The following is a 15149-nucleotide window of genomic DNA, read 5'->3' on the forward strand; positions in this document are numbered from 1 at the left end:
GTAGCGATTCATCGGAAGATGAAGAAGAGCTATGCCACATCACTAGACACATGACACTGATGGCACGTGAAAGTGACCAAGAGACTTCAAGTGAGGAGGAAGCATCAAGTAGCGATGAATCTTCATCAAGTGAAGATGAGGTAATGGATTCTGCTAAAGAAAAATTTCTTTATAAAACTATTGCATATCTTAAAAATGCTTTGGTTAAGTCGAAGTCTAAGGTTAAGGCATTAAAGGAGGAACTTAGGACCATTAGGAACAATGCATGTGAATCTAGTGACTCAAGTGTAATTAATGAGGAAAATACAAAGTTGAAGGATGAAGTCATTGATCTAAGGAAATGCTTAGAAAAATTTTCAAATGGATCTAAAAACCTTGATATGATCCTAATAGTCAAAGAGCGGTTTACAATAAGGCCGGAATAGGATACAAACCTAAAGAGGTTGCCTACATTTCTCTAGTAGGAAGACAAGGGTCACCTAGGAAACAAGTCATTAAGGGAAAGGTAAAGCAAGCATGGGTCCCTAAGAAATATTTGTAAAATGTTAGTGGATCAAGCTTTTGGGTACCAAAGAGTGATGTGTTTCATGTTGTATAGGTAAGAGAGAAGAAGGACACAAACATGTGGATCATGGATAGCGGGTGTTCAAGCCACATGACCGGAGATGTAAGCAAATTTACCAAAATTAAGTACATGAAGAAAGGGAAAGGTATCTTTGAAAATAGTGGAAAACTCAAGATCATAGGTAGAGGTACAATTGAGGTATCCCCTACTATTATCATTCATAAGGTTCTCCTAGTCAAGGATATGGAATTTAATTTGCTTAGTGTGAGTCAACTTTGTGATTCTGGATATCAAGTTGAATTCCATGCAAATAAGTGTCTAGTTAGACAAATTGGGTTGAAGAACATTATTTTGGAAGGATATAGAAAGCAAAATCTTTATTATATAAATCTTTCTTATGCTTCTAACCCTTCTATTGAGTGTCTCATGTCACAAGAAGAGGAAGGATGACTATGGCATAGGAGGCTTGGACACATCAATATGAAGAACATAGCCAAGGTCGCCAAAATGGAATTGGTGAAAGGCCTACCAAAAGTCAAGTATGTCAAAGACAAAATGTGTGATGCATGCCAAGAGGGTAAGCAACCTAAGTCATCACACAAAGGTAAAACTCTAACTAGCACTTCATTACCTTTAGAATTATTGCACTTAGATCTTTTTGATTGTCATAGTACTCCCTCATTAATGGGGAATAAATATTGTTTGGTTATTGTTGATGATTACTCTAGATATACATGGGTTTACTTCTTGAAACATAAGGATGAGACCCTAGCCATACTCATAGGTTTTAGCAAAAGGGTAGAAAATGAAAGGACCTTGAAAATCAATAGGATTAGAAGTGATCATGGTGGAGAGTTTGAAAACTCAAACTTCTCTAATTTTTGTTTAGAAAATGGATATAAGCATGAATTTTCATGTCCAAGAACCCCTCAACAAAATGGAGTTGTTGAGAGGAAAAATAGGGCATTGCAAGAAGCCGCTAGGACAATGTTAAATGTCTACTCCCTACCTACCTATTTATGGGCGGAAGCGGTTAACACCGCTTGCTATATTCAAAATAGAGTTTTAATTCATCGATTTTTAGGAAAAATACCGTTTGAATTGTGGAGTGGGAAGATACCCAAAATTCACTATTTTAGAGTATTTGGATGCAAGGTTTACATCTTAAACACAAAAGATGACTTAAGGAAATTTCAAGAAACCCTAAAAATTTCGACAGCATCTCCCCTGTAACAATTCAACTTTTCCTGATACATAGTGATATAACACGCCCACATGATCGATTACTAGTACAATTCAAATGTATAAGTTGCTAACTACCAGTTAAAGGCCCACACTGCCATAAACCACACACCCAACACATGTAGCCAATATAACGACCACAACAACAAATGCACATACTACTACGCAACAACGAAAATCACAAAACTATTCGATAGTGCTCACAACAAGCAAACTATAAAACTCCACAAGTCTATAATAACATAAATTTTGCAGCAGAAATTAACAAGATTCATGTCCACACGAATACGAACATAGATCCAAACCACAATCCAACACTGCCCAAAACCATACGAAGTAAAACAACAAGTAGTCCACATCATATATGGAAAACAACGAACATACTCCAGAAATAACCACACAAAGAAACAACGACTCCTCCTGCTGTGAGATAGGGCAGTCTGGCAAAACTTCAAGTTTCAAACAACGTCCTTATCTGCTATCTGGGAAGAAAGAAAGGAAAACCCCAGGGTCTGGGTGGTGAGTATACAATATCCAGTGGATACTAGAATGGAAATGCACAACATATATATATATTAGAAGAAACCAAGATCTCATACGGTACATAATGAACAAGGTCAATATACTACGTACAACAACAAATATCATGCAATATGAATACAATCTTATAACAACAAGTGCAACAATCACAATCATATAACAACAAGTGCAACAACCATAAATGCAGAAAATAACTACCAACAAATGCATGCATATATGATATGCATGATCACTTTCTGCACTCGCCACCCCCAGACACCCATCCAGTGTAGTGAACTGGGGTGCACGACAGGATAACTATACACGCTCCAACAATAAACCACTACTAATCAAGTGAGGAGCGAACAAGATATCATAGGAGGGCTATCTAGCCAGTCCTAGTTACAGTCAACATAGTGCAACAAATACTCTCACTCCTGTACCACTACAACAGTGTTAGGTGAGTGCCAACAACAACAACAACAACAATGAACCACACCTACTTCTATCGTGCATATGTCATGATGCTCAATTCAATAAGTGAAGCCTACATCTAATCAGGCATAATCAAAATCAACTGGAACAAGTCATCATTCACAGATCAATAATAAAGTGTGATTGTATAAAAGCAATCAAAAGATCATATCAAGATCAATCAATAAGGTATTAAGCAACAAAGGTAACAAGGATAACAACAAGGTAAATAACAACAGAAAATAATCATGCACTACGAATAGAAACCTACGTTGACCAAACACAGGAGTACCCACCTAGTATGACAAATACCGATACAAGAACCCCCAGAAAAATACTCCTCGTATGTAATAGGATCAACAATCAAGGTTCTGCAATTATAATAACAACATTGACTAAATTCCATAATATATTTTAAATTCTACAACAAATCAAGCCTAACTGAAACTAGGATTAACCTTAACTAGATCAAACTATATCAGATCTGTCAATAGGTCCAACCAACTTGATCAACCAGATCTAGATCCAACTCATGTTAACTAGTTAATTTCACTCCAATTGATCACCTAAATCAATTAACTTCAACCTAACCCACAACAATTCAATTCATACTTAACCACAACCATTAGATTAACCAAATATCAGTTAATCCACATGCAACCAATAACTAACCAAACCCAATGATCACAAAGCATGCCAAAATCTCATAGACTCCATAACACTCAGCTCCTCAATGGATCAGTCCAGATTTGTTGCCAAACAAGGACTAACTGAAATCAAGAATTCTTACATCAGATCGAACTCAAATATTCAGATCAACCAACTAGAAGAATTATAGCCAAACAAATCCATCAAACAATCCTAATTAAATCCACAAACCACAACAAATCAGCGATGAACATTGATCAGTCCAACAACCCCAAACCATTCCAACAGAAACAAAATAGCTCAGTAATCTCTAATCGACAATTCCAATAGTAGCAAGAATTCAACATTCAAACCCCAAAGCCGATCAAGGTAATAAACCTAACCAGATTCAAGAACGTTTACCTCAGATCAGAAGCCCTAGATCAGCCTCGATGCTTCACGATCAAGCTTCGATCAGTTCAACCCAAATCTGTACAGAACCAAGAATCTCAAATTCAACATCCAACTTAATCGAACAGGATCTACCCTTAGACCATTTTCTCACTGGCGAAGGAGGCGATGGGCAAATCGTGAAGAAGGAAATCGCTGTTGCGGCGTTGGTTTTCTTCACGTGGGCGGGCAGAGAAACAACCGGTGACGGTGAGCAGAGAAGATGAACAGGAGCACACGAGAGATGGGAGAGTAGCGAGCCTAGGGTTAGGTTTGCGATCTAGACAACACCCCCTTTATCCCATCTCCTCCCCCGATCTCCGCCGACGGAATCACGCGGATAAGGAAGAATCGTGGGTGTGTAGGTTTGAGGAGCTATTGTGCTCTGTGCAGGCAGAGATGAATCGGTAATGCGTAGCTGAACCGGACGAGAAATAGGAGAAGTGCTGAATCGGCTTAAAATTAGGGTTTACTGTAGCAGTTGAACTAATTACTATAGCAAACCGGGTCTGTTTTTGGTTCGCTTGGTTCACTAGCCAAACGAACTCCGATTTGATCCAAATCAATTTTATTCATTTCATCTTCACAAGATGAAACTTCTTAGTGCATCCGGTTTGACAAAATCTCTTCCATCATGAATCAAATCAAGTTGGTTCAATTTGGTTCAAAATTGAATCCTTTGGTTCATTAACCAAATGACCTCTAATTTGAACGAAATCAATTTCGTTCTTTTCATCCTCGCAAGACAAGTTCCATTCTTCTCACTAACAAAATATTTTCCCGTATCTTACAAAATTCTTTTATCAAGACATTATTTTAAAATTATTTTGTTGAAGACTCATTATATCTACAAATTTTCATATGCAACACGCACTAAGATTAGTGTGGCAAAGAAAATAACATGTGTACATTGATAATAGTGTGACTTTGAACAAGACTGGAGTCCCCTACTCTTATTTAGGTATTGTTAGGCCTAATCACATCTAGAATAAGTGTATCTATATATGTTTTGCTATTTTATTAAGAAAGTGTATGTTTTCTATCACTATAAAATGAAAGAATAAGGTGAAATATGGATTGGTTATTGACAGAAATTAAAATTTACAACACTAAAATATTAATGAAATATTCTTACATTATATGAATATTTATCTTGATATAGGTGTACAACCTCAATTTTATATAGGTGAACATTACCTTATTTTTAAGATGAAGTTAATTATGGGTTATATACTCCTCATGTTTCCCTTACAACTATTGATGTAAGTTTTAGGGTATGTTTTCATAATTTTAGCTAGTTATTTTATAAGATAACAGAAATGTATACATATACATGAGAGTTGAATACTTTTTTTTCTTCAAGACTTTGCTTTATTAAATTATGGCCATCATTACTCCATCAAAAAGAACATACATGGAATGATGCCACTCTTGCTCTTTTGGAATTATCTAGCATGGAGTTCCATTCCATGTATATATAAGCATTGATTTTTCTTAAAAGAAAAGGTAATTATTTCAACCTATCTCATATAAATGATCATGACTTATGTTAGTATTATTTATTTTTCATATAAAAAGTTATTTTAGGAGGCCTATCTAATTAGATTAATTGATACATCTACTCCATCTTCTACACTAACTAGATCATTTGCTTTGAAAGAACTATCTTGATCGAATCAATCGAGCCCTTGGCCCATCTAGATTAACTAAGTCATTTTGTCTTCGTAATTTAATTGAGCATATCAGCATTCTTAAAAAAATATTTATAACTAAAAGAGTTTGTAAGAAAATAATTCTTTATTTTTAAAGAGAATTTATTATTTTTAAAAGAATGTCAATTATTAAAGAATTTTTAAAAATTTTAAAAAATATATTTAGTGAAAGAAATGAAGGTAATTAATAAATATAATGCAACAATATTTTAATTAGTGGAGTTGTTTCATATATTTGTTTGTGTTTGAAGATATATCTGCACATAAAAAATTAAAAATATCTTTTGTTCATGTCCTCATAATTAATCAACAATTTGACTCTAGTTAAAAGACTAGATAAGGGTTCATGTCAAGCATATCCGACCTCAATTAACTTTTAATTACCACTATTATAAGTTGTATTTTTCTTCTTTATTGGGAAAATATTTGTGTTTAATTTAATTTCCATGATGAAATTTTAATATCAAATGAAAAATAAAAAAACCCATTAACAACTTAGGGTTTATATGAACAATTTAGTTTCATAGTTGGAAGAATCTAAATCTACTACTTAGCTACTAGAGTTTGTACCATCATGATGGGAGCTAGTTATTTTATAAGATAAAAGAAATGTATACTTATACATGAGAGTTGAATACTTTTTTTCTTCAAGACTTTGCTTTATTAAATTATGGTCTTCATTACTCCATCAAAAAGAACATGCATGGAATGATGCCACTCTTGCTCTTTTGGAATTATCTAGCATGGGATTCCATTCCATGTATATATAAGCATTGATTTTTCTTCAAAGGAAAAGGCAACTATTTTAACGTATCTCATATAAATGATCATGACTTATGTTAGTATTATTTATTTTTCATATAAAAAGTTATTTTAGGAGGCCTATCCAATTAGATTAATTGACACATCTACCCCATCTTCTACATTGACTGACTAGACCATTTGCTTTGAAAGAATTATCTAATCAATCGAGCCCTTAGCCCATCTCGATTATCTAAATCATTCTGTCTTTGCAATTTAATTGATCATATCAATTTTCTTAAAAAAATATTTATAACTTAAAGAGTTTGTGAGAAACTAATTGTTTATTTTTAAAGGGAATTTGTTATTCTTAAAAGAATGTCAATTATTAAAGAATTTGTTAACAATTTTAAAAAATATATTTAGTGAAACAAATGAAGGTAAATAAATATAATGCAACAATATTTTAATTAGTGGAGTTGTTTCTTATATTTGTTTGTGTTCGAAGCTATATCTGCACATAAAAAATTACAAATATCTTTTGTTCATGTTCTCATAATTAATCAACAATTTGATTCTAGTTAAAAGACTAGATAAGGGTTCATGTCAAGCATATCCGACCTCAATTAGCTTTTAATTACCACCATTATAAGTTGTATTTTTCTTCTTTATTGGGAAAATATTTGTGTTTAATGTAATTTCCATGATGAAATTTTAATATCAAATGAAAAATAGAAAAAAAACCATTAACAACTTAGGGTTTATATGAACAATTTAGTTTCATAGTTGGAATAATCTAAATCTACTACTTAGCTACAAGAGTTCGTACCTTCATGATGGGAAATAGTAATGTGGAAAAGAATAGTTTAACATTTTGAAGGAGAAGTTTAAGGCTTTATACATAAATGTATAGCATATATTTATATGGATAATGACTTAATTTGACGATGAGATTTGACGATAAATTAGTTTTTAGTTGCATAAAATTCACATTTACATTTACATGTTTATATCATTTGTATGCTTAAACTAGGTATAGTATCTATGTTAAATACAACCTAAATCTCTCCACTCTTGGAAATTTTTTTAGTTACAATGGAGTAGATTATGAGGATTGTCAATTGACCTGACATAGAATGTACATCACTGCCCCTCTCACTTTCAATCAATTATTGTTAGAAGTAATTACAGTTTTATTAAAATATATAAAATTTTAAAAAAGTTAATTAAAATTTTTATTTGATAAATTAGGGTAGCTAGCGTTTTATTAGGATATGTTTTAGAAAAAGTGAATTACAATTTTATTGGATGAATTAAAAGGTTGTTTAGTTAGTTTAGGAAAATCAATTAAATTTATAAAAGGGATTTAGATCTCATGCATTGGGAGAATTTTGTGTAATAAGAGTTTTGAGTGATTATAAATATGATCGGATAATTTTGTACAAATTTATTATTTATCATTAATAAAAGTTTTTCTTTCAATCTCCTCTTTGAATCTATATAGAAGGTGGTCATGAACTCATGGTTTAATGAAAATATTGGAACATAATATCATATTGGCTCATCTACCATAAAAGTGAAGAAATTAAAAATCTTCAAAATATTTAAGATTGATGTATCTGTTATTAACATTTTCTATTTTCATAAAAGATAGAGAATAATTATAATACCTATTAAGATTAGTATAAATTGTTTATTTAGATTGTTTTATATTTGCTATTGAATTGAGTCTAGTCTTATATTTTTAAATCTAATAAAATTAGAATTTGATTTTCTATGTAAGAGTTATTTCTCTTAGTGAGGTTATTTTTTTCTTTACTTCATCATTTGTTCTAAGTTCTTGAGTGATTTAATGTGGTTCAATTTTGGAGCTGTGTCAAAGATTTAGAGATGCCAAAAATAGGTTTAATATTATTTACTTTGATGCCCAATTGAGAGAGAAAGTATAGTAGATAAAATAATATAACTTGTAATTTGTGATTTATATATAATTGTTATCTTTCTTTGGAGTACCTTTGGGTTTACATAGATTTACTATTATTTAATTTAATATTGGCATTGTTATTAAAAAAGTAACTATTTTGTGTTTTCTGCATCCTCTTAAGTTAAGAGATTACCATGACTTGCTTCATTAAAGTGTCTATATTTGTGACCAAAGTGTATGCACTGTGATCATTACCATCAAAGTCATTTTTTTTAAGTGTTAGATCACCAATTACTCTTGCTTAATTATCTCCAATCTTCTTGGTTTCTACTAGCTCCGTCTCCTCATTACTTTTTTCACCAACAACATTGGAGCTAGGGACAAACTCATTAGTGTTAATGTATTCATTTCTTTGTTCATCACTTTTTTCACCAACAACATTGGAGCTAGGGACAAACTCATTAGTGTTAATGTATTCATTTCTTTGTTCATCACTTGAAGAGAGAATGGTTTTGGAGATCATGAGCAAACCAAGTGTGAAAAAAGCTAGCACAAGTGAGCTTTTCATCAATAAAGTATATGCCTTATTCATTAACTTTATATACTAGTTTAGCTAATGAACAAATAGGAATCTTCCTATGTAGATTTGTAGGAAAAGAGATATAAGCACATGGATGAAGAAATAGATATTTTGAAAGTTACCCTATATTCATTTCCTCTTGGTAGAGTTGAAATGTTCTCTAGGTAAATATACACACAATGGCTAGATTGCTAGAATAGTTAAATTAAGCAATAAAACATCACAAATTTTTTTTGATGTTTTTACATCGCACTCGTAATGCAATTATATGTGAACAACACAATCATTGCACTATTGTCTCAACCACGCTAATAAAGTGGAGAATATATTTTTGTCGTGTGTATCTTTTGAAGGTTATTATGCTATCTTTCATAATGGAAGTGTGAGATCATAGATAAAATCCAATTAGATTTTCAACAACGGAAGCATGAGGTCATGGATAAGATCCAATAAGTCTTAATGAGGAATTCCTATTCAATTAAGAACACCCTTAAGTACTATGTGGCGGAGATGAAAACAATGAATATATTGATATTTGATTATAAATGCAACACAATGATGTTTATTTAAGAAGACTGGTGTTTATTAATATTAATAGCTCTTACTTAGGTGTTCTTATACTCAATCACAACTTATAAAATGAGTCTCTATTTTTCTATTTTTATCAATGAAATTAAAATTTTTAATAGCTTAAATTGTTAGAAAGATTGGTTAGTGCCTTTGCTAATAATTTGTTATGAGGATGCCAACTCAATGTTCTTCCATTCATATTCCATTGAGAGAAAAAGGTCCAATTAGGTATGACAATTGGATATTGATGAAATATTTTCATGTTATATGAGTCTATGTTGGGCACAACCTCAACTCCATCCATGTGAATCTATTGACATTGTTTGATATAAGAGCTCTAGCTCTAACTATCTTCTTTGACGTGTGCATTGATGTCTTAAAATATAAAAATTATTCAACTAGAAATCATGAAATAATAATTTTCATTAAGGATGGTTTCTCCTAGCCCAAGTAGTTTGAAATGATTAAATGATGCATTTATAAAGGATGGCCTTAGTTGCTCTTGCAACTATAGATGTTACTTTCAGGGAAGGTTTTTGTAATTTTAGTTAGTCATGTCACGAATCAAGGCACGAGCCTTATTGGTACAGTACTTGGCCAAGGTTTTTTGATTTATTGAACTGCTGCTATGATTACTCCATCAAAAGAACAAGCATGGGCATGATGTCAACACTTATTCTTTTGGAATCATGTAGCCTTCATTCAAAGGTACAAAGGCAAACATATTAAAGTGTTAAAGAGCCTCCAATGATACAACTCATACATGCAATGCCTACTACTTTCAAATTGAAATTATCAACTTACAAGTTAATTCAATTACATGATATTTTCTCAACATGAATTTTGATCTTGATCACTCAACTTTGTTTGGCATGTAAGATTCTTTTAAAGTTAATGCAATCACTATTGCCTTGCTTGAAAATTTTTGGTTTAATATGCATAAACTAGATAAAAGTTTTTCATCACTAGTTTGCCTTGCTTGAAAATTTTTGGTTTAATATGCATAAACTAGATATTGCTTGTATACCCAGATCTACACTTAGTAAATTTTATTAGCAAATTTTATTAATAAAATGGACCTAGCTACATAGATTAATTCATTGTATATTATAATTATTGATTTTATTGTCAATTAAAATCGATCGAATAAGGCTTATTAAATAAATGAATGTTTTAGAGTATCTCATATAAACTTTGATGTAAAGAGACAATTATTTCATTTTTGTTTTTATAGTGGGCCAAAATAAAATGCAATAAATAGATAGGTTGGGTATTTAGTTTAAGCATATTTTATCTTCATTCATATCCAATTAATGAATAATTTTAATTTTTGTTCTTTGTAAGAAAAGTTTAGACATGGAAGGCTATCAACCTTGATCTTTTGCATATCCAAACTCAAGTATCCTTTCGATCAATTTTTCATAATAATTTCATATGAATTTCTATTTCTAACTATTATCATTATAAGTGTCTTATAAAATAAAATATACATGATCTAGGTTATATTTTTAACTCATTGTCATTACATCTACAAAACAAAAGTTTTGAAATTAAGGAGTGGATTATCTAGAAAACATGAGTGGTTTGAAAGGAATGGATTAACTATTTAAAAAAAATACTTAAACTAAAATTGAAACATGCAACCATAAGCTGCTAACTAGTTCAAGGATGTACTTTATTTATTTATTAAAGCTTAGTACATACACCAAGAGGTTCAGTGATATATCCTTCACATAATCTAGATGCATCATAATACATATATAGAGCAATAAGTAGATATAGTTTTTCTTACTAGCAATGACCATTACTTAATTCTTACACATTTTTTTAGCAGCAACGGGTCCATATTTCAAGTAACATTTGGCATATTCACTAAGCATTTTTAGTGTCGATCTGCCAAAAAACTAGAGTTTAAGAGTTCACTACCATCGCCATTGATCATGTTGTTGCTTCCAGTTGTATCAAATGGTAGACTACTATCTATTATTCCATTAGTCCCTCCAAGACTATTGCTAGCTATTTTTCTTTCATCAGTTTTGTCAATTGGATTGAAGCTAGCTGCAGGTTTATTATCATGAGGCATGCTTTCTTTTCCTTTAGCTCCTTGAAGTGAGAGATTTGATGATTTATCATCCTCAAGCTTTCTACCTCCCCCGTTGGTACTAGGGATGCTAGTTATGAGCAAACCAATTGTAATCACAACTGGAAGTGAGATCTTCATGGATGACATGCCACTACATGGAGAAATATTTTGTTATACAGAATAGAAATATTTAACTATAATGACATTCTCTTACAAGCTAGAAAAACAAATTTATAGGCAATGATAAGTTTAGAATTTACCTTGAACTAATTCTTCTTCTCGTGTTAGCTGTGATATTCGATGATTGAGGCAAGATATTTATAGGCATATAATGTGATGATGATTGTCATAAATCGACATGATAGACCGCATGATTTTTAGTGCTTCCACGTAATATCCGCAATACATGTGAAACAAAGTGCATAAGAGAATCATTACGCCAATTTATATCAATATACACCATAGAATATCAATTGTCTCTAATTTTTACAATAGGTATATTGTGTCTAGTTTAACTTTTTAACTATTTAAATATATGTGGCACTTGATATATATTTACAACAATAAAATTTAAAAGGATTCTTTCATATCCACTTTTTAATAATTTATAAAAATATATTTCTTCACTAATTTAATTAAGTTTTTATCAACTGTTTAGATTGTCAGAAATTTCACATAGCATATTGAATTCACGCACTAATTATTTTTAATTGTATTCAAAGTATTAGTATGATCCCAAATATTAATATATACCATATGATGTGATGATTATTAGCTAAAAATTAGAAAATAAATATAATAGTATATTTGTGGTGTTTATATTAACCATCACAATTTATCCAAAAAACAAAGCAAAGCATCTTGAGATAGTCATTGCACTTATTCAATTATATACAAGCATAATTAACGTTCACTAGTCAACATATATATTTGTCCCAACTAATTGGACTATTACTTTAAGTAGTAATTAATTAATGAATTTTATACTTATTTATCTAAACTCTTAAAAATTGTAGTTTAAACTAATAACTAGTTTGCTATGTATTCAAGAATGAGATTTGCTTAATTCAACTAAGTGGAAATAAAGTTGAATTTCTTAACAAAATTCCTTTATTAAGTTTTATTATTCTACAAAATTTCTTAACAAAATTTCTATGAAAAAATCATATCAAAATTTTGTTTACGATTTAGAAGAAATAGAATTCTTAACAGAATTTCATAATAGAAATTCTTAACAGAATTTCTTAACAGAATTTTTCATAGAAAAATTATTCAGAATTTTTCACAAGAAAAATTCTTAACAGAATTTTTCACAAGAAAAATTCTTAACAGAATTTCCTACCGAAATTCTTACAGAATTCTCTTAGGTGGATTCAAGGCTTTATCCAGAGGCTACAGCAGGGACCTAGAGGAGGAATTGGTTATGGCCTCCTGATGGGCTTGGGCTTCCTGTGTTCTCCCTGAACACCCAACTCAAGTCCATCAATAATAACTCATACCACTAAAGGGTTATTATTGAACTACCACACCAATCCCATATTATAATATGGGCTCCTTTTTACCATGAGTGCATTAATCTCCCTGTGTTTAAGATATCATATGTTCGTCAATTAATTGAATTACTGACAACTCAATTAATTAACTTCTGATTCTGAGAGTAGTACCACTCAACTTTATTATCATGCGGAACTCAGTCCACCTGCAGGGTTTATATGATAATCCTTATGAGCTCCTCAAGGGGACATCATCAGCCTAGATTATAGGACACAGTTTCCTTCTATAATCAACAACACACCATATACATAGCATTTATCTCCCAACTCATCGGGCCTCTTGAATTAACGAATAAATCTCATCCTTTGATGATTCAAAGAAATACATACTAAGTATATGTGCTTGTTATTATTTCGGGATTAAGAGCATGCACATCCATAATAATTGAGGTCTAGTTCGATTATATAGTCAGTATAAATCGAACGACCTTAAGCGGTCCTTGTCACGCCCCAGGAGATGGCTGACCGAAAATTTCGGCAGCATCTCCCCTGTAACAATTGTCATTTCCCTGGATACATATCTATCATAAGGCCTACACGACCACAATCCATAAACAACATATATCAAAAGTATATTACAAACACTATATAAGGTCCACAACTCGCAACTATGACAAAACACTAGAATCAAACATGTATAAGTAGGCACATACTCGATAGAACCAGTACCGACACAAAATACCGAAAACATAGTGAAAAACCAAAAGGGTTGAGGACATCTTGACAGGGGACTAGCAGGGCGGCTCTCCAAGACTGACATCAACCTGAAAAGCATAAAGCCAACGGGGTGAGTTCAAAGAACCCAGCGGATATCTAATAGACATGTATAGTAAACTATCCCTAGCAGTAATAATCATGTAAGTACAGCCTCCTGAAGGAATAGTAAGAAATGCAAAACTGAAAGAATGGAAGAGCTGTACATACCAGAATCTCCTACCAAAATGCATCAGGTCTCCTGTATGTGCATGTCAAACAAATGCAACAACCAAAATGCAGCAAACATAAATGCAATCCATGCAGTATGCACATGATGCAATGACATGGTCACCCCTGACGCCAGTCAGCCACCGTCACCACGATGGTGAGGTCGAGTGGGTAGGGCTGTGACAACTGTGCACTCTGCCATCACTGCTTCTGAGTGACCGAGTGGACAGGATGCTGTCGGAGTACACCTATCCTCCTGCCCCAAGTAATATGGGGGAGCAAAGCTCTCATCTCCTCGTGTCACGATGCGAAGGAGGGATCCCTGTATGCTACCACGCTGCGGAACCACTACCCCTGAGCGGCCGAGCGGAGCATGACAGAGCAACTGCACACACCCTCCTGATGTACCACTAACCCATGAGTGGCAGTGTGTGCAGATCATGTAACTGACAACGGGCTCAACTACAAAGGAGCCGATGATCGCCAGCATGCAATCATGCAAGGATGGTGCATGTCGCTAATGCATACAAAATATCTCTAGTGGATAGACAATGCCCAATAAATAACGGTATATCACTACTTTGATGCACCTATATACGCTACACATGACAAGTATCCAGATGCAAAAGAACTAAACAGGTATCAGGTAAAAATGGTATATAACATGTATAAGCAAGTAGTGATAAACCAGGGCATATATAAAAGCATAACAAGAATTACTACCAGCTATAGCTAAACTATACATGTCAAATAACTTATCTAAAAAGATAAGATAAGATACCCGCCTTCCAAATGTAGTCGATGCCCGGAAAGAAAACCTCCGTTCCAAAAGTCCGGTAGCAAGTCAATGTCCTACATCACGGAGCTTAAACTCAGCGACATATTTTCTTAAACTACAAATAATTACCTCTTTGTGTATGCCTATGAAAAAGCAAATTATGTCTGCATCCTCACATATTATATTTCTGCACTTAGTAATTAGTCAATATTAACCATTTAATGGGATCATTGTCATCCATGTACCATTAACATTTTATAGATATAACAATCCTATATATATATCCTGGAAGAGCAAACTTGGCGTGATCAGCGACAGTGAATCTATGTTTGTTTGCATCTAGTTTGTTTACCATGTTTTCACATATCTTCTGTGAGTAGTTAGGATTCTAATTTTCCTCTAGATTA

This window comes from Curcuma longa, chromosome 19 (genome assembly GCF_044706935.1).
Source record: "Curcuma longa cultivar G26 ecotype Majalengka, Jawa Barat chromosome 19, ITB_CL_G26_1.1, whole genome shotgun sequence".
Lineage (NCBI taxonomy): Eukaryota > Viridiplantae > Streptophyta > Magnoliopsida > Zingiberales > Zingiberaceae > Curcuma > Curcuma longa.